This window comes from Haemaphysalis longicornis, unplaced genomic scaffold (genome assembly GCF_048455015.1).
Source record: "Haemaphysalis longicornis isolate Haplotype H1 unplaced genomic scaffold, Haemaphysalis longicornis Haplotype H1 scaffold_2, whole genome shotgun sequence".
NCBI lineage: Eukaryota > Metazoa > Arthropoda > Arachnida > Ixodida > Ixodidae > Haemaphysalis > Haemaphysalis longicornis.
Window position 1 is genome coordinate 85,343,582 of NW_027526295.1, and position 23,385 is coordinate 85,366,966.

Below are 23,385 nucleotides of genomic sequence, written 5' to 3' on the forward strand. Positions count from 1 at the left end.
CCGATCTCTCGAAGCAGGCAACAAACAGTCCAGGGCTTCAGCGACGGGTCACCTGTACGCTCTGAGAACTCCTTTGTGATCTTTGCCACCGTCGGTATCTCGGCGCAGAAAGTCGTGCACGCAAGACCTCAGCTCGTTCAACATGAAGCTGTCGTACAAGGCACTGCGTCGCTTTTTCTCGGAATTCCGCGGCGTTTTCGACACGGCGTTGACAGCACTCCACCAGTGGCTTGTGCCTCCTTCTTGACCGCAAACACGGTCCGCGAGCCAATTCCGACCATATCAGCGACAAATGCGGCAGTATCTTCCACGGTGCATTTCGGCTCCCTGGCCCGCCAGAACTCGTAGCAGTGAAAGACCAGTTTCCGCGCGGTGCTGTTGAGCACATTGCCACTTGTTCTTCTTGCTTGGGGTCTTTGGTGTAGCGGTTGAAGCTCCACCAGACTTGCCAGGCAAGAAAGAATCGCATGCCGATGTTACCACGTGCAGATCCATCATGGATGAAAAGCCACACAATGCATTCAGAGAGCCGATGAGGAAATGCGCGGTGCAAGTGGTGTTGGCGGCACACTATGCATACGTGAATGATTCAAAACCTGACGAAGGAACAACTGTTTGCAAAACTTACCGGACATATTTTTAGAGAAAACTGGCCAAAAACATTCCGTTATGCAGTGATGTCAACTAAAAAAAATGAAACCAATTACATACATTTTCCCAAAAGCTAATTTCTTTTTTTAGCAGGTTTGCACTTCTTTTTTTTTTTCTGCCGCACCACGTTTTTCATAATGTTTTTTTTAAGTTGTTTGTGCGTACCTTCTAAGTAGTTTTCTGCTCTAAAGATAATTCGATATGGATATAATTCCGTTCTTTGTAGCGATCGTTTACTCACAAAACAAAATTGTCATTAGGGAACTAAATTATGAATCGCGGAAGTCTCCCAAGGCGACCGCATCACGCCCATTGGCAGAGCTTCTCCTGCAAGAGAAGCTCTGTCAACAACTATACCGGAAACAGACTTGTTCAGCTGCCTCCATAACTTCCAGCGTCGTGGAAAAGCGCTTGTCATGCGTCAGAGCCCTAGTAAAGTAGTAACCTACTGGTATTACATACGCTGTTGACAAGCCTCTCAAGGCAAAGCATAACAAGCGGTTAGCAACCTGTATTCTCAGCTGTTCCCATGTCCACAAGGCCGATTATTTTGTCGACTTGCTTGTCGTGAATGACCTTCTGCTGAATTGCCATTTCGTCAATAATGAGAGAACAGTAGGCCTCTTGTTCCACACTGATTTCATCGTACTCGACCCGAAGACATTGCTTGATTAAACTGGTTGTTCCTATTTCTCCAGTTGATTGACCGACATACTTTTTCAGTGTGACACGGCAGGGAAGCTTAAAAGCTGGAAATCTTGAGGTCGTTACTTGAATCGTCTAGGAGATTTCCGTGCAGCAGAAGGGAAGAAATCGAGGTTTAAGCATAAGTGTAGCCACCGCCCACAAAAAGCGCTGCTTAGACACGTGAAAATACTGTAATCAAAATGTTAGGTCTTGCGGACACTTTGTAGTTTTACTACTGGGAATGTTTGACATGACCCAGCGGTTTTAATGGGGCAGAGTACACGCACTTTCAGAAAATCTCATTTTGGTTATTTGAAAAAACTTTGAGTGGCAGATGGGCTGCTACACTCCTTTTCCAGATTTGTCTTATAAGATGCATTACTCGCATCTTCTCAAAGCTATTTGTGCACAGATGAGCTCTTATTCTCGGCGTAGCATCCATTGTCACGTTATTGGAGTCAGTCTTGAAGGCTTCGTTCACATGATCCAGTGACCTACAAAACAGCATGAAAGAAAGTGAAGCGGTAATGAATAAATACTCCTGCTTGTTCTGACATGCTAAAAACGTAAGGGCGAAAAACACACAAGAAGCTTGACTAACATGGCCATCTGCACTGTTGTGTGGGCCTTTCAGAAGACAGGTTCGCAAGCACTTGATCAGATGGGCAATGTCTGAAGGGTCCACTTAGTCAAGTTGCACTTTGCACTCACAGAAAGTACATTGCCCCAAATTCCCATTATGCTCCGCATCTCTCTGTTCCAAGCTGCGCCATCACAGGTCGCAAGAGCAACATCACAGTTGCTGTTCTCTGCAACGATTGTGGCAATGAAAATTACTCGTGCAAGCACACAGGCCTTTTTGTTCTTGTTTGTAGCAAAGCAACCGAGAATTTGGCGCCATTTCTTGATGAATGTCGCGGAAAGTATCACCATGCTGAAGGCACATAGGTTGTTGGAGGAGGCACATATGTTTCTGGTCACATGTAGTGTGCAAGACTGCAGCAACACATCCTTCAGTAACACATTTCTTTTTTATCAGAAAGGTGCTAAAAGAGCTTAATTTCTTTGAAGGCCGAGCCACCATTTCTTTTGTACGATTCAATGCTGGCAGTCTTAGTTTTTAGCTGCCTCAAGATTCTGCCGCTACCACCGAAGGATGACCGGTAAGAGACCATGTAAGGCCTAAGAGTGGACTTGCTTGGCAAACGGAGGATGTTATCTTTTCTGAGGTGCTCATAGAGCTTTGGGCTTTTCATCTTCATCGCGACACATTCAAGCATCTATTTCTTGGTGTATCGAGCTCCTTTTGCTTGCACTTTTGCAGTCGCAAAGCACTTTTCGCACAGCTTCCTGCTGTCTTCTTGTTGCATCCCACGGGCCGCACAAAGGCGCGCCGAAGAACAGAGCTTACGCCGGTCAGCATGAGAGCAGAACGTCGATTTATTGTCAAAGCCAGGCTCGCTTATATTTGGTTCGAACGTAAGAGAGAAAGGGGGACGAGGAAGAGGAGCGGCGATAGCTGCCGCCGCGACACAAAGAAAGATGCGCACGTAACCGTGCGCGCCACGCAATGGTGACGTCGGCGCAGAATATGCAACACTTCTCAGTGGGAGTCTTGCAGTACTTTGCTCCAGTGTCCTCGTCTAGTGAAGCAGCCCCCTTGCGCATTTGAGCAAGCTTTGTCGTAGCACGCTGTAACCGGTTCGAGAGCTGGTGCAGTGTTCTCAGTAGCTGTGTGGTGGCAGAGGCAAACATCACAGATTTGTGAATGACACCACGGCAGGGAATGGGAGGATTGACGGCGTAGCGTTTGGTGGGCTTACTTTGAAGCCGAGCATTTGTGAGTGAGTTGGTGGCGAGCTGCGAGGAGATGTGGCCTGCAGATTCATTTGTGCTGCTGATGATAATCCTGTGATCACTGGTGAACATGAACGATACTGTGTTGAAGACGATGTTTCTGCCTCTTTAAAAAGTCTTAATTCAACACGTAACAGAGAACACTCATTACTTGGTCCCTATTAAGTAAAGTAATTCAGTCTCTGCTGATTACGTCTGACAACGCAGACACATCTTGGCAATAACTATTGTTTAGACCTATTTTATTTGACCGAGTCTTTACATTTTGCAGTCAGCACTTTGGGATGTTGAGTTTGAGGTGGTGTCATCAGCAGCAGGAATGGATGGTGGGCCGCACAGCTGGTCAGCACTGGCATTTTTTTCAAGTGCATCCACTTCGGAGCTAAAGGCAGGATACAGCACGTTCCAAGTTGGATTGCAGAGAATGGCTGCCTGCGAGTTCAGAAAGCACAGGGTTCTGGGACTTCTCTCTGCGACTGGTATCTGCAATAGGTTCGAGGGTTACAGGTGTCAATGCAGCGTCTCCCGAGAATACAAGCAAGAAATACACATGGGGAGCATTTACAGTAACAAAGCACAGCAATTGGTGCAAAAATTTGCACCAGGATGTCTTGAGCATTTCGGAGGAACACGACACCACGAGCAAGAGAGGGTCATTAGAGCAAGCGCAATAAGTAGCATGGTGTAGATGACTAACCTGCGTCAAGAAAGGCAGTTTCATGACTGCATTCTTCATGGCGGTGTGCACCCTAAATAAAGCTCCGTGAGCCTTCCAAAAATTGCCACGGCCAGGCAAGGTTTCATTATGTAAATTTCAGCTCCTCTGCAGTGCAGAGAATTTGTATCAGTCCAAACACCCTCAAAACAGGATGGTGTTATTGTGAACAAACTGTGGCGCAACCCAGCTCTCGATTTTACGACTCTGATCTAATTAAGTGCCATCTCACGTGTAACTTATTAGTAGCTTACCATACATAGCCTTTGCTTTAAAGGTGCCATGATGAAAATTATGATGCCTACAGCTTCATTGCCAACGGAAATACCAAAGATTAGAACCCTAAGTGCCATTCCATTTAAGAACGTTTTTCACTTTTGCGTCACTGTGCTTGTGCGTTTCACTTTCAATCTCAATCCTGAATTCAGTCTAAGTAATTGTCTTCTGTCTGGAAGACCTGATACAAGCAACACAGCACGGTCAATCGTCGACTGCCTTTCCCTGAGGGCGTTGGTGCTTGAACAAGGTCTTTTGGATGTTTCCTCCTCCTTGTTTCCGCAGAATGTGTGTACACCAAGAGAAATGAGATATACTACTGCAACAAACACACATAGGCCATGCCAAGACACACGAACCTAGGCACTCGCACAGAGAGCACTGTCCAGATAAGATACTTGCACACTCTGAAAACGTGCAGTAAGGCAAGCCGACACAGCTGTGCTTTTCTAGAAAATGTGGATTCCTGAAGTGGCGATTGCGATGCCCTGGATGACACAATCTGTCAGCTGTTTGAAATATTCGAGCTGATGCGTCTGGATAGACTGTTGCACGCAACCATTTGTGTTGTGCAGGAAGGCGACTGCCACTGCTTTTGTGGGCTGATGGTCAGATGAGGTGAAGTCGTATGGGAGCGAGTACTCGCCTGCCTTCAGCCTAGCCCACATCTCCTCATGTTGCGCAAGTTCCTTGGGGAGCGTCCCTTCCAGTGCACTGGCTGGCCGGTTGGCATAATCATTGCCGGACACCAGAAAAAAACCGAGCTTTGGTGAGGTACACTTGGAACAGCAAATCTAATCTTGGAAAGTTCCCTCAAATCTTGGAAATTTGGGTGAAACTTGGGAAGTTTGTAGTCGCGAGGCAACTCATAAACAAATGTGTGCAAAATGAACTTGCAGATTCTGTATCAAATGGCATTCTGGATACCTTTAGTGCATGCTTCCAGTCATTTCTAGAGAGCATTCGTGGCAGCTATTCTTACTTGTGCTGCTTGCAGGAGCTGTTATGCAACTCTTTCAACCCTCTGTGCACCGTGAGAGGCAAGGTACCTGTACATAGCCTGAAGGACGGCTGGGTTGAGGCACGGGCTGGGGAAGTAGGTGTGCCGAGGAATGCAATTGTCGTTACCTTTGGCAACAACATTCAGTGCGTCACGGCATGTAGGCGTGCCGAGTAATGGAGTCATTACTCGGCACGCAGTCAAATACAGCTGTTCATTTGAACAGCTGTATTTTACTTAAAACATCCTTAGGCTTGAGGTCTTCCATCTGTTTATTAAGGTGCATCTTTTCCAAGTCGAAGCTTGCGCTTGACATCTTGAATTTTGTCACTGAGCGTGCGCAGCACACCAGCCGCAGCCACCTTCGTATCTTCATTGTGGATGCGCCCCAAGTGCTCCAGGCAGGCTGCAAAAAGTAGATGAACCCAATAACATGAATGACTGCTAGCGATTCTGTGTAAAAGTACTCGCCATACACAACTTCTGCCTTGGCTGGTGTGAGATGCTTTCCAGCGTCCTCTTTGGTGGCCTTTCCAGGCGCCAGCTGGGCCCTCACAGATGTTTGGGCCAGTTTCTCAATTCTCCAAGTGGCTTCGGCTGCATCTCGCACCAAAATGGCGCCCTTCTTGTTTTTGAACATTTTCTGGGCCTGCTGTGGCTTTATGAATGTGTTGTTGCAGAGGTGAAACTAGAAAACGAAGAGTGCAGTGCACAAAATAGATGCTCCAATCACCCAAATAGTACAAAGCATTTTTCTGCTGCTCGCGCTTAAAAGTGCTGTAGTGACAGCTGTAGGGACAACTAGGTATAATGCAACCGTGTCTTTCCAAACTGTTATCACATGCTAAGTGCTCAGCCATTAGTGAGGTACCAGTGAAAAAAAAAAAAAACTGTACTCACAGGTACGTCTGCGTGAGGTTTTTTATCTTGTAGCGGACTTCCGCAACTGTCCGCTCAATCCCGAGCTTGCGTAGCACCTCCGTAATGTCAGTGTAAACACCGGTGTTGCTCTGTTACGCCCGCAGATCATCGAGGTGATCTTCCCAACAGTCTATCAGTACGGACGTAGCGTTGGTTGTCCACAGGTTGCGCGTTGATGAAAACTTGCGTTTTTTGTTCGCATCTGAAGCATTACCGCCTGAAGCCATAGCTGCTCAACTGCACAATGCCGGTGCGGTCAGGCCGCACGCACGGTCGCCCTGGACGCCAGCTTTGTTTCCAAGGGCGGTACGCAGTGGTTTTGAGAGTATCCAAAGTTGAGTCACTGAGCGTGCACAGCACACCAGCCGCAGCCACCTTGGTATCTTCATTTTGTTTGCACCAGGACTGCTCCAGGCAGGCCACAAAAAAATAGATGAAAATGACATGAATGACTGCTAGTGATTCCGTGTAAAAGTACTCGCCATACACAACTTCTGCCTTGGCTGGTGTGAGATGCTTTCCAGTGTCCTCTTCGGTGCCCTTTCCAGGCGCCAGCTGGGCCCTCACAGATGTTTGGGCCAGTTTCTCAATTCCCCAAGTGGCTTGGGCTGCATCTCGCACTGAAATGGCGCCCTTCTTGTTTTTGAACATTTTCTGGGCCTGCTGTGGCTTTATGAATGTGTGGTTGGAGCGGTGAAACTAGAAAATGAGTGCATTGCACAAAATAGATGCTCCAATCACCCAAATAGTACAAAGCATTTTTCGGCTGCTCGCACCTAAAAGTGTTGTAAATAGAGTTAAACCTCGATGTAACAAAGTCGGTAAAATTCGCAATTTACTTCGTTACACTGAAATTTCGCTACATTGAAATTCGCGGTTTTAATGAAGTGTTCATCCCGTGAAGCATTTCCTGCAAAAGAAAACGTGGCGCGCATACACGGCTGGCGCACTCTTTCTGTTTTTATTGGAGCTTAATCGTCTACGCGGGCATCAGAGTGAACCGCGTGGAGCGTTTTCTCCCCGCAAAAGTGCACCCCGCAAGCCACAGGCGCGCTGACGCAGCCGCGGAGACAACCCGCGCGATGTGAGTAGCTCCAGCGACCGCTTCCGCTCGCTGAAACGGAACTCGAGGGGCAAACGAGAGGGGCATGCGAGAAAAAAAGCGGATAACGTCGGCGAAATTTTCACTGTAAAGCGTCATACGCGCCGCTTACGAAAGCGCCCATCAAATATCCTCGGCATGCCCGAGCGCTTCGAAGCTCCCGCCGTAGGGTGCGCGCCTCCCCATTGGCGAAACTGGTCAGGCTCCTCCCACTGCCGCGTGCAGCGCGAGTCACTTCCTGGCGCAGAAGCCACCGCCGGCGCGCAAACGCGGACGCGGGTGTGAAAAAAACGCGCGCACAAGGCTCATAAAGATTCACAAATGCTTGCTGTAACGATGAAACCCAACAAGCATGAGCGAACTCGAACGAAGGGCAAAACGGCGGCATGCGGCGGCGGCGGCCCCGCAAGAGGCGATTAGGCTTACCACCGCGGAGGATGTTTGATGGGCGCTTTCGTAAGCGGCGCGCATGACGTTTTACTGTGAAAATTTCGCCAACGTTATCCGCTTTTTTTTCTCGCGGGCCCCTCTCATTTGTCCCTCGAGTTGCGTTTCAGCGAGCGGTTGGAAGCGGTCGCTGGAGCTACCCACATAGCGCGGGTGGTCTCCGTGGCTGTGTCAGTGTGCCTGTGGCTTGCGGGGCGCGTTTTGAGTTTTTGCGGGGAGAAAACGCTCCATGTGGTTCGCGCTGATGCCCGCGTAGACGATTAAGCTCCGACAGAAACAAACAGTGCGCCAGCCGTGTATGCACGCCACACAGTTTGTAGGCAAGGGGCTCGCTGCATCCGCGGCATTGGGCGGCCAGTGTTGCCGTTCGCGTTTTATTGAGACCCCATTTCGGCGCTTGCGTCTCCCAAAATGTACCTCTATAATTTAAATTTCGTGCCTAGTTCTCCATGAAACTTCGTTACATTGAAATTCCGGCAAACGGGACTTCGTTACAGAGAGGGTGAAAATACATGGTGTGCATACACTTGAAGTTACGAAAAATTCCGTGGTTCGTTACATCGAGGGTTTCGTTACATTGAAGTTCGTTACATCGAGGTTTAACTGTAAGTGCTTACAAGTCCGTCGGGTGCTAAGGAAAAATCCGGGATGATGTGCTTGTTGTCACCAACGACTGCACAATCCCCTACAACTTCAGAGAAAATGATGGCAAAGGTCACTAATTTAGAGCAAGGGAAAGCCTATAACCAGAAACACTAGTCCCTGAGAACAATCCTTTCAGTATAGACAAGATTAAAGGTCGCTTGCTACCTTAGAAAAATTTTCTGTGTTCGTGCAGCTTGTCATTGAGGCACAATCCAGTTAGCCCCACATAACACTCATTGCTTTTCCACCAGGAAATGTACACGGTTTTATTTAGGAAAGCACCGCGGTGGTATAGTAAACACATGTGGTATGTGTAGCCGCATTTTGTTAGAGCTTCTGGAGTGTTTCCTGTATTTGGGAGAGAATCTTCTCTATGTTGGAGACGCGGACAACGAGGTCTGCCATTGTTGCTTCCAGGGCCGACAGCCTCTTGTTGGTGGATTCGACGTGTTGCTTGTGAGCCTCTTCTAGACATGTAATCCTTTCCTCCACACTCCGGCTGGTGCGTCTCTTGGTGAGGAGGGCCCTTCGCTTCACTCCGGGTTCCAGCTCAACACTTAGGGTCCCGTCTTGCTTTTCGTCGTTAGTTGTGTTACACGCTGTGGGGTGGCTGTGCTCTGGTTGATCTTCTACTATGGGTTCCGGATCTTCCTCTTGCGGGGGTGCTGGTAGTTGCATGACAGAAGGTTGTGGTCCCTGCTTGTGGTCGCTGATCAGAAGCAGTTCGAATTTGCGATTCATCTCTTGCATCCTTTCCCGCAATCTCGCGTTCTCCCCGCGCATTTGTTGTAGTTCCGTCTCGAGTTGCTTAACTCTAGAATCCGCGGCAGTGTTGTTAGGGCTGGATTGCCGAACAGTTGGCCCAGCAGCTACCGTGGCCTGCGCGTTGCATTGTCTGGTGGTTCACATTGTTCGCCGCTCCGCTGCTAGCATTTGCCTTGACGTCACCATTGACGTCCGTCCTCTGTGTATTAGCGCGCGCTCTTGCCTGCAGTTGCGGGAAATTTTCCATGGTCGGCGGCGGCAGCTGTTTCACCGCTCTCGACCTTTGCCGCTCTTTTTCCCAACGTCGTTGTGTTACGACATGAGGTGTCTTATAACGGTTGTGGCAGCCTGTGGTTCCAGTGGGGTGAGCCCCGTCGCAGAGCTTGCATCGGGGTTTGCACGTGGCTTCGTGCGTGAGGCCTGGGTTAGGCTCCCCACACGCAAAGCACACTGTGATCTCCGGGAAGGGGCACACATCTGCTCGGTGTCCCAGTTTACCGCAGCAGCGGCAAACTTCATGGTGTTGCCTATAGAGGCTACATTTCACTATCATGGCTCCATATTTGACTGTGTTGGGGACCTTAGTACCTTCGAAAGTGACAATAATTGTCGTGGTGTTACTATTCTGTGGAGCTCTAGGGCGAGCGGATTCGCCTCGTTAACGATATTGGCCTGGAGGTCTTCTTGAACGATTAGGTTTGGGCACAGTGTCAGGACCTGATCAGCCATAATCTCATCCCGTGGCCCAAGGTAATCTTCAACACCACAGTCACTTGTGATGAACTTCTCTGTCACACGCCTCCCATATGCTGGTGGAATGTGAATTATGTATCCGTTTGGTGCGATAGCCATCAAAACCTTTGCAGTGTTCAGAGTTTTATAATTGCTGTATGTTGCAGCCCTTGGCCAAAGTTTCTTGTGTACACTTCAAGATGATTTCCAAACAGTCTATGATGCAAGTAGCACCTTCAAACCCATTAATGGTAAATGGTAAAGGGCACTCAGATGACGGCTTCTTCTCAGTGGTGTAGAGCCCTGATGACTTGTGCCTGTGCAAATATCAGGTGCTTCATGTGCAAACATCATGTGCAAATTTCAGGTGCTTGAATCGTCCTTTCCAAAAGTCTATGCAAGAGACCGGGGCACAGTCTCATCAAAGTGAGAAAGTAGCTGCTTCTAAAGTAGACTTTCGAATCCCCGACGCAACGCATGCCAGGGCTGCCGCCCGACACAGGCAGCGGGTCACCCCTACTGCAAGATCAACCGGAGTGGCCTAATCCGTCCAGCTCACGCACTGGGTGGCAGGAGGCCTTTTTCTGGGACCGTCGACGGAGAGAGTCCAAGTCGCACTCTGACAGTATACCCTCCAGGCGGCAATCCTGGGTGCCATGCCGGGAGGGCAGCCCTTAGCAGTGAGAAAGACAACTGATCGCTGGATCACTTTGCGGACAGGATAAGTCTCGCCGACCTCAAAGATCTTGGCGAACTTCAGAAGGGACGATCTGGAGATGGTCTTCCAAAACGCCCTGGCTGACTCAGCGCCGGAGAGCTCGTCGAGCTGTTGGGGAGACAGCACATCGACGGGGAGGAAGAGCTCAATGAGGAGCTGCTCAGCGGCCTCAAATTCAGAGAGGTTCCCGGTACGGCGGTGAGGTGACTGGTAGGAGGCAGAAGCCTGCGACAGCCCGAGGCCGGTTTTCCTGCCCTGTGCCGGGTTGCGTGACTACCTCGCCCCCAGAAGTGAAAATGCCCGACACGTCCGGGATGTAAATGTTCGTTGAACCGATGCAGCGGTACCAATCAAAGGCGCCCCGAACAACAAAGGATCAGGAAGCTAATCATAGCATTAGCACTTGCAGCTTTGCCAAATCTGTATAGAACATGCAATCATCTTTTAGGCTGGGTGCAAGCGTGTAATGTTGCCTAAATTGCTTGTGTCAAGCTTTCAGCACTACTTCATCCATGGCAAACTTTCTTTAACGAGGCCGTCAAAGTTCTAAGGGTTGTCCTAGGAAACGACAAGCACATAAAATTTTTTGTGCCTGACGGTTACGATGGTAAAGAGTAAAAAGGTAAAATGTAAAAGGTAAGAAGGTAAAATGTAAAAGGTAAAATAAATACAATGAAAAGGTAAATCAATAATGGGAAGTATACCTGTATACAGGTGTGGTTACATGGTCATTGGTGCACTTTGATTTGCTGAAATGAACCACAGTAGGTGTGGTCAGGCGAGGTGGTTAGGTTAGATGAATTTGTTAGGTAAATTTTTTATGTTAAATATCAAGGCCCATACTTCATCCACAGTGCAGTGAAACTCCTGAACCAGAGTTGGGTCATTAGAAGGCTGCGACCCAAGGAGCTCGTGGACCCTGTCAAAATGAGGCCAATCAGTCGGTGCGGACTGCACTTGTCAGACTGTTAACACAGTCTCTGTAAAAGACAAAAAGAAACAATTATAAGGGCTGTCAGACAAAGCAAAAGTGCTGTTTGTAAGCCATCAAAATTTTTGAAATGGAATGCATAATTTATATAGCATGCCATTTTTTAGCTTCCATCATTTTTACATTTGTGATCACTGGCAGTACTGCCACGTGAGTGCACAAGACAATATGGGCACCATCGTTTTGCAGTATTTATTGGCCATATGCTATAAAGGGAAAGCTAGAAAAGAAACGCACAGAACCAGTGTCAGTTTCCAGTGGAAACTTGTAGCCGCTGTAGTGATAGCTAGGTATAATGCAACCGTGTCTTTCCAAACTGTTATCACATGCTAAGTACTCAGCGATTCGTGATGTACGAGCGCAAAAAAAAAATACTGTACGTTCACTGGTACATCTCTGTGAGGTTTTTTATCTTGTAGCGGACTTCCACAACTGTCCGCTCAATCCCGAGCTTGCGTAGCACCTCCGCAATGTCAGTGTAAACACTGGTGTTGCTCTGTGGCGCCCGCAGGTCATCGAGGTGATCTTCCCAACAGTCTATCAGTACGGACGTAGCGTGTGTTGTCCACAGGTTGCGCGTTGATGAAAACTTGCGTTTTTTGTTCGCATCTGAATCATTACCGCCTGAAGCCATAGCTGCTCAACTGCACAGTGCCGGTGCGGTCAGGCCGCACGCACGGTCGCCCTGGACGCCAGCTTTGTTTCCAAGGGCGGTACGCAGTGGTTTTGAGAGTATCCAAACTCCGGTCACTGAGCGTGCACAGCACACCAGCCGCAGCCACCTTGGTATCTTCATTTTATTTGCACCAGGAGTGCTCCAGGCAGGCCACAAAAAAATAGATGAAAATGGCATGAACGACTGCTAGTGATTCCGTGTAAAAGTACTCGCCATACACAACTTCTGCCTTGGCTGGTGTGAGATGCTTTCCAGCGTCCTCTTTGGTGCCCTTTCCAGGCACCAGCTTGGCCCTCGCAGATGTTTGGGCCAGTTTCTCAATTCCCCAAGTGGCTTGGGCTGCATCTCGCACTGAAATGGCGCCCTTCTTGTTTTTGAACATTTTCTGGGCCTGCTGTGGCCTTATGAATGTGTTCTTGCACAGGTGAAACTACAAAACGAAGAGTGCATTGCACGAAATATAAGCTTCAATCGCACAAATAGTGCAAATCATTGTACTGCTGCTCGCACTTAAAAGTGTTGTAAATAAGTGCTTACAAGTCCGTCGGGTGCTAACGAAAAATCTGGGATTTTGTGCTTGTTGTCAGCAACTGGTGCACAATCCCCTACAACTTCAGAAAAAATGATGGCAAAGGTCACTAATTTAAAGCAAGGGAAAGCCTATAATCAGAAACACTAGTCCCTGACAACAATCCTTTCAGTGTAGACAAGATTAAAGGTCGCTTGCTAACTCAGAAAAATTTTCTGTGTTCGCGCAGCAAGTCATTGAGGCACAATCCAGTGTGCCCCCACATAACACTCATTGATTTTCCGCTATGAAATGCACACGGTTTTATTTAAGAAAGCACTGCAATGGTATAGTAAACACATGTGGTATGTGTAGCCACATTTTTTTAGAGCTTGTGTATGCACTTTTAGGATTTAGGGCAGAGTTAAGCATACTCCTTCCATAGCTTTAACATGTCTGGGCAGGTAGAACATGAAGTAGAAAATTTAGATATTTGTTTAGATGTTTGAGCTACGTTTAAATCTCTCTCATAAAGGGCGAGCACAAAAATGGAATTCAGAACTGATGAGACAAAGAAATAGCTGGTTGATTTCTGCCAGCAGAACTTTTTTAATCGCCCTTGGAAGTACTAGTCATTTACCCTGCTTTTGTGAGGTGGGCACGCCCAGGTAACATCATTTCTTATGTCATATTTGTTTCTTCTCATGAGCTCCTGTCACGATTTAGCCTTGCGTTTGTGAACCTTGGAGGGTAGGGGTACCCTCTAGCCGAGTGACGACATGCAGCGTGCTGGTGGTGACGGTGACTGACAACGAGTTGTTGTGCTCGGTGGTGTTTATTCTCCGGCCACCCACAATTTTTCCCACCGAGCCTGGTGGGGCCAACGAATATCAGGGTTGGGGGCGCCACACACTTGTCACACCCCTACCCCCAAGTTTGTTTGTCCCACACAAACACGAAGCACCTGTCACCCCGGCGAGTAACGGTTCGGCGGTATCCGCTGTCTTTCACTCCGCCTGCTGAGCACAGGTGTCGATGCAGGTGTGGCAGCATTGGGTGCTGCCTGCGTCATTCTTGCACCGTCCGTCAGCCTTGCAGGTATCACCGGACTTGCACGTGGCGCCACAGTGGCGCGAGTAGCACCAGCCCCTGGTGCTGTGCTGGCAGCGGTCGGTGTGGTTGGCTCCCCTGCCTGCTGGCTTCCTGAGGGGGCGGCTGAGGTTGCCAGGCGAGGCCTCACATGGTCAGCATGCCGGTGCCACGTGGTCCCGTCCGACATGCGGACGAGCAGCGACGACGCGGTGGCAGGAGAGACCACATGCCCGGCAGACCAGCGTGGACCATGCTAGAACTTCCTGGCAAAGACCGGAGCCCCAGACTCCGGCAAGGGCCCAGGACGGCAACCTCGGTCAGCTGCCAGCTTCTGGTTGAGCTGCTTCAGGAGCGCTGTGGGCCGGAGGTCTGGGTGCAACACATCCAACGGTGTCTCCACCATCCGGCCCAACAGGAGCTTGCAGGGGGTACGGCCTGTGACATCGTGGGGTGTGGTCCGGTACTGAAACAGGACTCGGGCAACCTGTGTCCCGAAATCCCCAGCCTTCCTCTTCTTGAGCTTGTCCTTCACAGTTTGCACCTCCTGCTCGGCAGCACCATTCAACGCAGGGTGGTATGGCAGAACCATTAATTGCCCTTGGAAGTACTATTCATTTACCCTGCTTTTGTGAGGTGGGGATGCCCAAGTAACATCATTTCTTATGTCATATTTGTTTCTTCTCATGAGCTCCAATCATCTCTGTGTGGCCATCTTCTTTCAGTGATGCTGTCTTTGCTAGGGAGTTTTGGTAATAGTGTTGTTACGAAGTTCTACACCGAAGGTTCACTCTTTCAAAAAACTTGTGGGCAGGATTCAAGCCTGCTTCCATGGCATGTGGCATTGTTTCCTCTGAAGTAACTGAACAGATGTTGGGGATCAAACTTATTTAGAGGGGCATCCTTTTTTTTGTGGAACTTTAGGTACATTTTAAGCATTAAGCCTAAGCTTTTTTTTGCTGGATTCTTTGAAAGATACAGTGACAATTGCTTTATGGCCGTCCTAATACACAACATAGGCGAATGTTGGGACTGTTGGACCCACTGACCCGCATACAAACTTCCATCAGGCCAAACAAAACAGAAAATGCTGGCACTTCATTACCTGGCCCTTCTGAATGCGGGTACATTCAACTTCACACCTTGAGCGTTTAGGTTTTGGCACAGTGTGAAGCCCTGATCAGCCATAATCTCATCCCTGGGCCCAAGGTAATCTTCAACACCACAGTCACTTGTGATAAACTTGTCTGTCACACGCCTCCCATATGCTGGTGGACCGTGAATTATGTATCCATTTGGTGCGATGACCATCGAAACCTTTGCAGTGTTCCGGGCTTTATAATTGCTGTATCTGGCAGCCCTTGGCCAAAGTTTCTTGTGTACACTTCAAGATGATTTCCAAACAGTCTATGATGCGAGTAGCACCTTCAAACCCATTAATGGTGAATGGTAAAAGGCACTCAGATGACGGCTTCTTCTCAGTGGCGTAGAGCCCTGATGACTTGTGCCTGTGCAAATGTAAGGTGTTTCATGTGCAAATTTCAGGTGCTTGAATCGTCCTTTCCGAAAGTCACAGGCTCATCAAAGTGAGAAAGTAGCTGCTTCTGAAGTAGACTTTAGAATCCCCGACGCACTGCATGCCACGACTGCCGCCCGACAGAGGCAGCGGGTCACTCCTAGTGCAAGACCAACCAGAGTGGCCTAATCCCTCCAACTCACGCACTGGGCGGCAGGATGCCTTTTTTCTGAGACCGTCGACGGAGAGAGTCCAAGTTCGATGCTGACAGTATACCCTCCAGGCAGCAATCCTCGATTCCATGCCGGGAGGGCAGCCCTTAGCAGTAAGAAAGACAACTGATCACTGGATCACTTCGCGGACAGGATAAGTCTCGCCGACCTCAAAGATCTTGGCGAACTTCAGAAGGGACGATCTGGAGATGGTCTTCCAGAACGCCCTGGCTGTCTCACCGCCGGAGAGTTCGTCGAGCTGTTGGAGAGACAGGACATCGACGGGGAAGAGCTCAATGAGGAGCTGCTCAGCGGCCTCAAATTCAGAGAGGTTCCCGGTACGGCGGTGAGGTGACTGGTAGGAGGCAGAGGCCTGCGACACAGCCCGAGGCCGGTATTCCTGCCCTGTGCCGGGGTGTGTGACTACCTCGCCCTCAGAAGTGAAAATGCCCGACACGTCCGGGACTTAAATCTTCTTGGAACCGATGCAGCGGTACCAATCGAAGGCGCCCCGAACAACGAAGGATCAGGAAGCTAATCATAGCATTAGCACTTGCAGCTTTGCCAAATCTGTTAGAACATGCAATCATCTTTTAGGCTGGGCGCAGGCGTGTAATGTCGCCTAAATTGCTTGAGTCATGCATGCAGCACTATTTCATCCGCAGCAAACCGAGGCTGTCAAAGTTCTAAGGGTTGGCCTAGGAAACGACAAGCACTTAAAAATTTTTGTGCCTGACGGTTACCTTGGTAAAGACTAAAAAGGTAAAATGTAAAGAGTAAAATGCAAAAAAGTAAAATGTAAAATGTAGAAGGTAAAATAAATATAATAAAAAGGTACATCAAGAATGGGAAGTATACCTGTCTACAGGTATGGTTACATGATCATTGGTGCACTTTGATTTGCTGAAATGATCCACAGCAAGTGTGGTCAGGCGAGGTGGTTAGGTGAATATTTTATGTTAAATTGCAAGGCAGATACTTCATCCACAGTGCAGTGAAACTCCTGAACTAAAGTTGGGTCATTAGAAGGCTGCGACCCAAGGAGCTCGTGGACCCTGTCAAAATGAGGCCAATCAGTCGGTGCGGACGCAGTTGTTCAGACTGTTAAGGCAGTCTCTGCAAAAGGCAAAAAGAAACAATTAATTATAGGCGCTGTCAGACAAAGCAAAAGTACTGTTTGTAAGCCATCAAAATTTTTGAAATGGAATGCATAATTTATATAAAATGCCATTTTTTAGCTTTCATTACTTTTACCTTTCTGATCCATGGCAGTACTGCCATGTAAGTGCACAAGAAAATATGGGCACCATCGTTTTGCAGTATTTAGTGGCCACATGCAATAAAGTGAAAGCTGGAAAAGAAACGCACAGAGCCAGTGTGTCAGTTTCCTGAGGAAACTTGTACCCGCTGTAGTGACAGCTAGGTATAATACAACCATGTCTTTCCAAACTTTTATCACATGCTAAGTGCTCAGCGATTAGTGATGTACCAGCACCATAAAAAATACTGTACTCACAGGTACGTCTGCGTGAGGTTTTTTATCTTGTAGCGAACTTCCGCAACTGTCCGCTCAATCCCGAGCTTGCGTAGCACCTCCGTAATGTCAGTGTAAACACGGGTGTTGCTCTTTTGCGCCCGCAGGTCATCGACGTGATCTTCCCAACAGTCTATCAGTACGGGCGTAGCGTTGGTTGTCCAAAGGTTGCGCGTTGATGAAAACTTGCGTTTTTTGTTCGCATCTGAAGCATTACCGCCTGAAGCCATAACTGCACATATTAACACGTTATACAGGGTTGTTTTCGTTAGGTGCAAGGTGAGTGGTGTAAAAATGCTCCAGTATAGCAAACGTGTCTTCCCAAACCTGTGCGTCAAACATCCTGCGATCGACATAAATGTCGCCTCCACTGTCAACAATAGATCACACCACATCCAACCTGCGACACCAAGCTGTCCCTGAGATTTGGCAGGAGTACTTGTGCCTCTCACTTAGCTTTCCTTCCTTGAAGAAGGGCCTTCGGTGTCACTGAATGGCGTCCTGCACAGTCAGCCCATCCTCAACTGCTTTTGCTAGAGTGTTCATCTCAACAGCGCCAAAGTCACTGTTTCTCTTGTCCCTCGCAAGGCTGTCTGGGGAGGCACCGAGAAACGGAGCACCGGGATTGACGCACAGTCCCGCTGGATGGACTGCTGCACTACGCAGTTCTTTGTGCTTTGAAATTTCATTTTCTTTGTCGCGGCCCACTTTCATGTAGTGCGTAGTGTGGTTTCCGCGCTTCACAAATGCTGCGATGAATTTTTCATTCACTGCTGCTTTCCAAAGGACTGCACCCCCAAACCGAGGGGCTGTGATTCTTTTCTTCCGCTCCTCCAGCCACCGTGGCGGTTTTGACCCCTGGTCATTTTCTCAAGCTCATGTGTCTCTTCCATCGATTAGGAGCATGCGATGTCCTCTCCGATTTTACCCCCAAGCTCATACAGAGGCAGCTTGATGGGCACTTCCTCTTCAATTAACGGTTCAGTGGTCTGGCAGGTATTGACAGGCTGGTAGTTCACTTTGTCAGTGTAAGCAATAAGCATGGGGGAGAAGCCACTTCACTCTAGGCCGACACAAAATCACCTTGAAGGCAGACTCGGTCATCACAATCTTCTACCTGTCAAAGGGTTCCACTTGTTGCTTTGGGGCTTTCTCAGGTACATGTTTTTTGAACTTGAACTTTGAGAATTCAGTGACTTGTAGCTTTCGCTTGCAGAGGCTTACGGGGCCCCACGTTCTTGGTTTTGATGTGCATGACCCAGCTTCAGGTACAAACAGGTGGCCCAATGGCTTGACATGTGCCAAAGCGGAGCCGAGACGTGTTTGCAAACGCCACCAGCGCCAGCTGCAGACAAGCAGTGACCTTTTTTTGTACTGCCGTCGTCGGCATGTACAATACGCATCACAGTGTGCAATTTTCCTACGCTAAATGATGCCTCCACTTTGGCTCTTATGTATGTTCCCTTTGAGTCATGATGCAAGAGTATGCTCGAAGCTTTGTCAGCTTTGTGAACAACTTGTACCAGAGGCAGTGTGCTTCGTAGCCCCTACTGCTTTGCCATGCTCTGTAATGCTGTCTTCACAGAACTCTCCTGGGAAGCTTTTCATCTGTTTAGTCTATGGACCCTTTGGCACTGAAGACTTGTGCAGGAGCCAAAATCGATCTGTGTTGCAGGCAAAATGGGATAGAGGTTCTAGAATTGGCTCCATAATTCAACACAGTCAAGTATCGAATTGTGGAGTAAGGATGTCGGTACCCCAGTGGTGGCTGCATTGGTAGAAGAGGCTGAATCAATGATGTTTGCCTTCACTGTATTTCACCATAGGAGGACGCTGTTTCCTGTCAGTCGGCACCTACTGACATCACCGTGAGCGCCTTCAATGGAGCCAGGCCCTTGCGCCCCCGAAGATGCCACCGCTCGCTCCAGTGTATGTGCTGTGACGTGCGGGGTCACTGTGTTGTGTTGTGCATTGTTTCCTTTGACATTGCGAAATGTCAACACGACATTCCCTTGCCATCCACTCTGATGGGACATTTTGGATCGTGATTGGATTCCTGCCCTGCCTGTTGCTTTTATCCTCTAGTTTTCTTTTTTTCCTGTAGTTTTTTTTTATTTTTCAATCTCACGCACACTGCAAATAAAGTCAGCCTGAAAACAAAACCCTGGCGTCTTTTTTTTTTATTGCCCGGCACACGTGGCCAGGCCACTCACAATAATTCTGTCCAGCCAAGTCAGCTTGTTTGCAAGGAAAGTATGCTAGGAAACAAGTTATCCATACGCTTGTAATTTAGAGGTTATCAGATAATGGTATTTCTGGTGCCAAAACCTGGGACAAGGAACTTCAAAAGATGGATGTCCGCTGCTGCAAATAGAACCACACCGTGGTGTCATCACTGACCAGGGTTACCAGCAGGTTAAAACACTGAATGCCACATTGGCCTCTGCAGTAGGCCACATGTAGCCAAGAGTGTAAATTTAAAGTAGTCCGCAAATAGTAAAAATTAGTTCCCTAGTGATTTTATCCGCTTTTAAAATTACTTTTCATAAAAACAATATCTGGATAGTTTTACAGCAGGGTGCTCACTAAGTAGCAGCACTATGAATGCTTTTGCTACATCATTGCTGCTGGCAATACCTAGCTGTGTGTGACAGTTTCAACTCTGAATCAGTTTCATTGTGTCATTTTTTAAACTTCGTAAAGGAAAGCGATTGTGCGTTGACTATGATTTAGAAAAGTTCACTATAGCAGCACAAACAATCTTGATGCAGTTTGGCCTCGCTGGTACCTACCGCCTTGAGTACGGTGAGTTGCGCCACTACAGTCCCAAGCTGCGCATGGGTGCCTACACTTGTGCACGTTTGGTGTTACAACGCCAAAGACCCGAGTACAAGGGCTGGACTCGTCGATGCCATAAAACAGCTACTGTTTCCAGAAGGCTATCGTGATGACTCGTTGAAAAGGGAGCTCTTCTAATAATTTACATTTTTTAGGGACAAAGACATTGTCACTTGATGCATAGATCATAGATAAATAAAATTTACTTAGTACTGAAAATGAAGCAAGCTCGATGCACTCAAAATCGTAATCAGATTCCAAGTATGGTGGACACGCCGAATTCTGCACCCAAGCTTAAGGCATGCTGTAGTGGAGGGCTCTGGAGTAATTCTGACCGTGAGGGGATCGTTAACATGCAAAATCTCAACATAGCGTGTATATATATATATATATATATATATATATATATATAGCAGAACAGAGAGATACGGGACGAGGGACTCGGTAAAGATACATATCAAGGTTGCAGTCGTCATTGCCAGTGCTATTCGGCTTTTTTTTTTTTCGAAATATTTTTAATAGGGCCGAATGACGTGTGCTTGTCACGTTTCTTTGATTCATTGATAAATAAGCGAATATATAAGTCGAGAAAAAATCCGCCGTTTTTTCCGGGAGCGGGACTCGAACCCACATCTCCGCATAACCGGTGCGGTGCGTTCGCCATTACGCTATCCCCACAGCGGCTTCTCTCTCGACTTTAAAGCGGGGGTTTATATTTACAAGAGCTCTGAGGCCGGTCAACTAGCGCCGCCCCTCGACTACCGCGGGAGACGTAGAACGTCTTCTTTCCCAGCGGCCGCCACGTAGAACGTGGCCCCGCACGGGGCACCTTGAGCAATCTTGGTGACGGTAATGGCGATACCGCGGACCCCGAGCCCCCAAACATACGCTGGATCCAACCGTGGCAATGTGTTTATAGGTGGAGGGTTAGAAACCATGAACGGTGGCCGTCGGAGCCCAGGTCAAGCTCCGGCGGATGGGCTCCCTGTCTGTCTACCAGGCAGGGAGCTCCGGGACCTCTTTGGCTACCAGGGTAAGGTCAAAGAAGAAAGTACCCCAGTCTCCCTGCTTTGCAATGTATCATATGGCATTTTCGAAACCCCCCCCCCCCAGACGTGATCGGCCCCCGAAAAGGGGCCGCACCGAAGTTTCCTTTCCACCCCTACCAACTATCAACGTTCCAAAACATGACAACTATCCCCGTTTTTTGGTCCTCGAATCAATAGACAAATCCAAACCCGTCTCCTCCCAATCTGTATTCCTCGTCTCCAAGTTCTTTGAAGGAATCATTGGCAAATCTTTCGAAGCGAAAAAACTACGAACAGGCGAAGTGTTGGTTGAAGTCAAGACGCAGCAGCAAGCCACAAATCTCCTGACCCAAACCCGCATGGCAGATCTGGACATCACTGTCACACCCCACCGCAGCCTCAACAGCTCGCAGGGGGTGATATCTCAGCCAGATCTGCTAAGTGAAACAGAGGCCGACCTTCTGGAAGGCCTGAAGGATCAGGGCGTAACAGCTGTCAGGAGAATCACCATCCGTCGCGACAATGTAGAAATACCAACAATAGCACGTAGTCTTAACATTCAGCAGTTCAAAACTTCCTGAGCACATCAATGCAGGTTTCATTAGGTGTGGTGTACGTCCGTACATACCTAACCCGCGCCGCTGCTACAAGTGCCAGGGGTTCGGGCACGCTACGACTTCTTGCCGCGGCAAACAGACCTGCGCAAAATGCGCCGCACACGACCACCCCACTGAAAATTGTGACTCCACCACCTTCACCTGCGCAAACTGTCAGGGGCCGCACGCGGCATGGTCCCGCAGCTGTGAGAAGTTTCACCAGGAGAAGAAGATAATTCACGTAAAAGTAACCGAGAACATCTCCTTCCCCGAGGCGCGAAAGAGGTTCGCCTCTTTCCCCCTGGGGAGGTACGCCGACGCAGCTCGCCGGGGGGCGGAGCGGCGTCTTGTTTCGGCGGGGACCCAGTACCGCGAGTCGGACTTGGTCCCGCCCCCGCCCTCCTCTGGGTTGCCTCAGGCAGCCCAACCCGCCTCCGCACCGCTCGCTGAGCCAGCAGCGGCTGTGGTGGCAACCACGTCTCGTGGGGATGCTGCTGCACCCACTGTTTCCTCCTCTCCACCGGCCCGAAGCGCCTGCGAGGGCCCGGAGGAGATGGAGCTGGAGGAAACCGCAGCAGTTCCCACCTCCGCCGCACCGCCCGTGCCACCCGGGGCGCTCCTGACGCCCTCGGCGGTCGCGGCCAAAACGAAGGGCACCGCAAAGGGTGCCCAGTCCAAGTCTAGGGGGCCCAGTCCGCTGGGCACCCCCTTGCCCTCAGATGACGACCTAGACGTCGAGCCGTTCCGGCATGCACCACAGCGGAAGGAACGGGCTCCGGCGTCCAGGTCAGTAGACAAAATGAAAAAGCCCCTTCCAAGAGTACAAGCCCCGAAAGCCGACACGTAAACACACACATACTCCAGTAGATCTAAACTTCAATAATGGGAAGAGAAAATATCATACAATGGAACTGCAGAGGCCTTCTTAAAAATCTTGATGATGTTTATGAGTTACTGCATTCCAATCAGCCAAGTGTCATGTGTGTACAAGAAACACACTTAAATTCCAGACATACAAACTTTTTGAATAGTTACCAGGTATTTAGGAAGGACAGGGTTGGTGGTGGTACATCTTCCGGGGGTGTGGCCATCATTGCCCGAAAGTCCTTGGCGTGTCATTCTATCCTGTTACAGACCGTCCTTGAGGCTGTTGCCATTCGTACCATAATTTTCAATAGGCTAATAACTCTATGCTCAGTTTACATCCCTCCTGATTTCCAGCTCTTGAGCTCGGATTTCGAGGGCCTTATGGATCAGCTACCCACACCTTTCATTCTTTTAGGCGACCTCAACGCACATAACTCTCTTTGGGGCTCTGCTCGCACAGATGCCCGAGGTCGCCTTATCGAAAAATATCTAACATCTTCGGGAGCATGTCTATTCAATACAAACAAGCCTACATACCATAATATAGGACACAATAGTTATTCACACCTCGATTTGGCGATTGGCTCTGCAGTACTCTTTCCATCTCTAGAATGGGACGTTGGCACTAACCCATATGGCAGTGACCACTTCCCAACCACATTAACATACTTAGGTAAAGGCCCGAGCAGTCCATCTTCCCATAACAGGTTCAATGAAGATAGAGCGAACTGGAGTACATTTACAGAAACATCTAAACTACACCACACATCCATTGAACACCTACACGTTGAAGAAGCTACCCAACTCCTCACGGCGCACATCCTCGACGCCGCTGAGAAGTCCATTCCCCACGCCTCTGGTGCTCCGCGCAATCAGAGGAGGCCGTGGTGGAATGAGGACTGTAGGCGGGCGCGAGAGGCCCAGAACAAGGCGTAGGGTATCCTTCGACGGTACCCCACGTCGGGCAACCTTATTTTGTTCAAACAGGCAAAGGCGTTAGGAAAACGTGTGCGC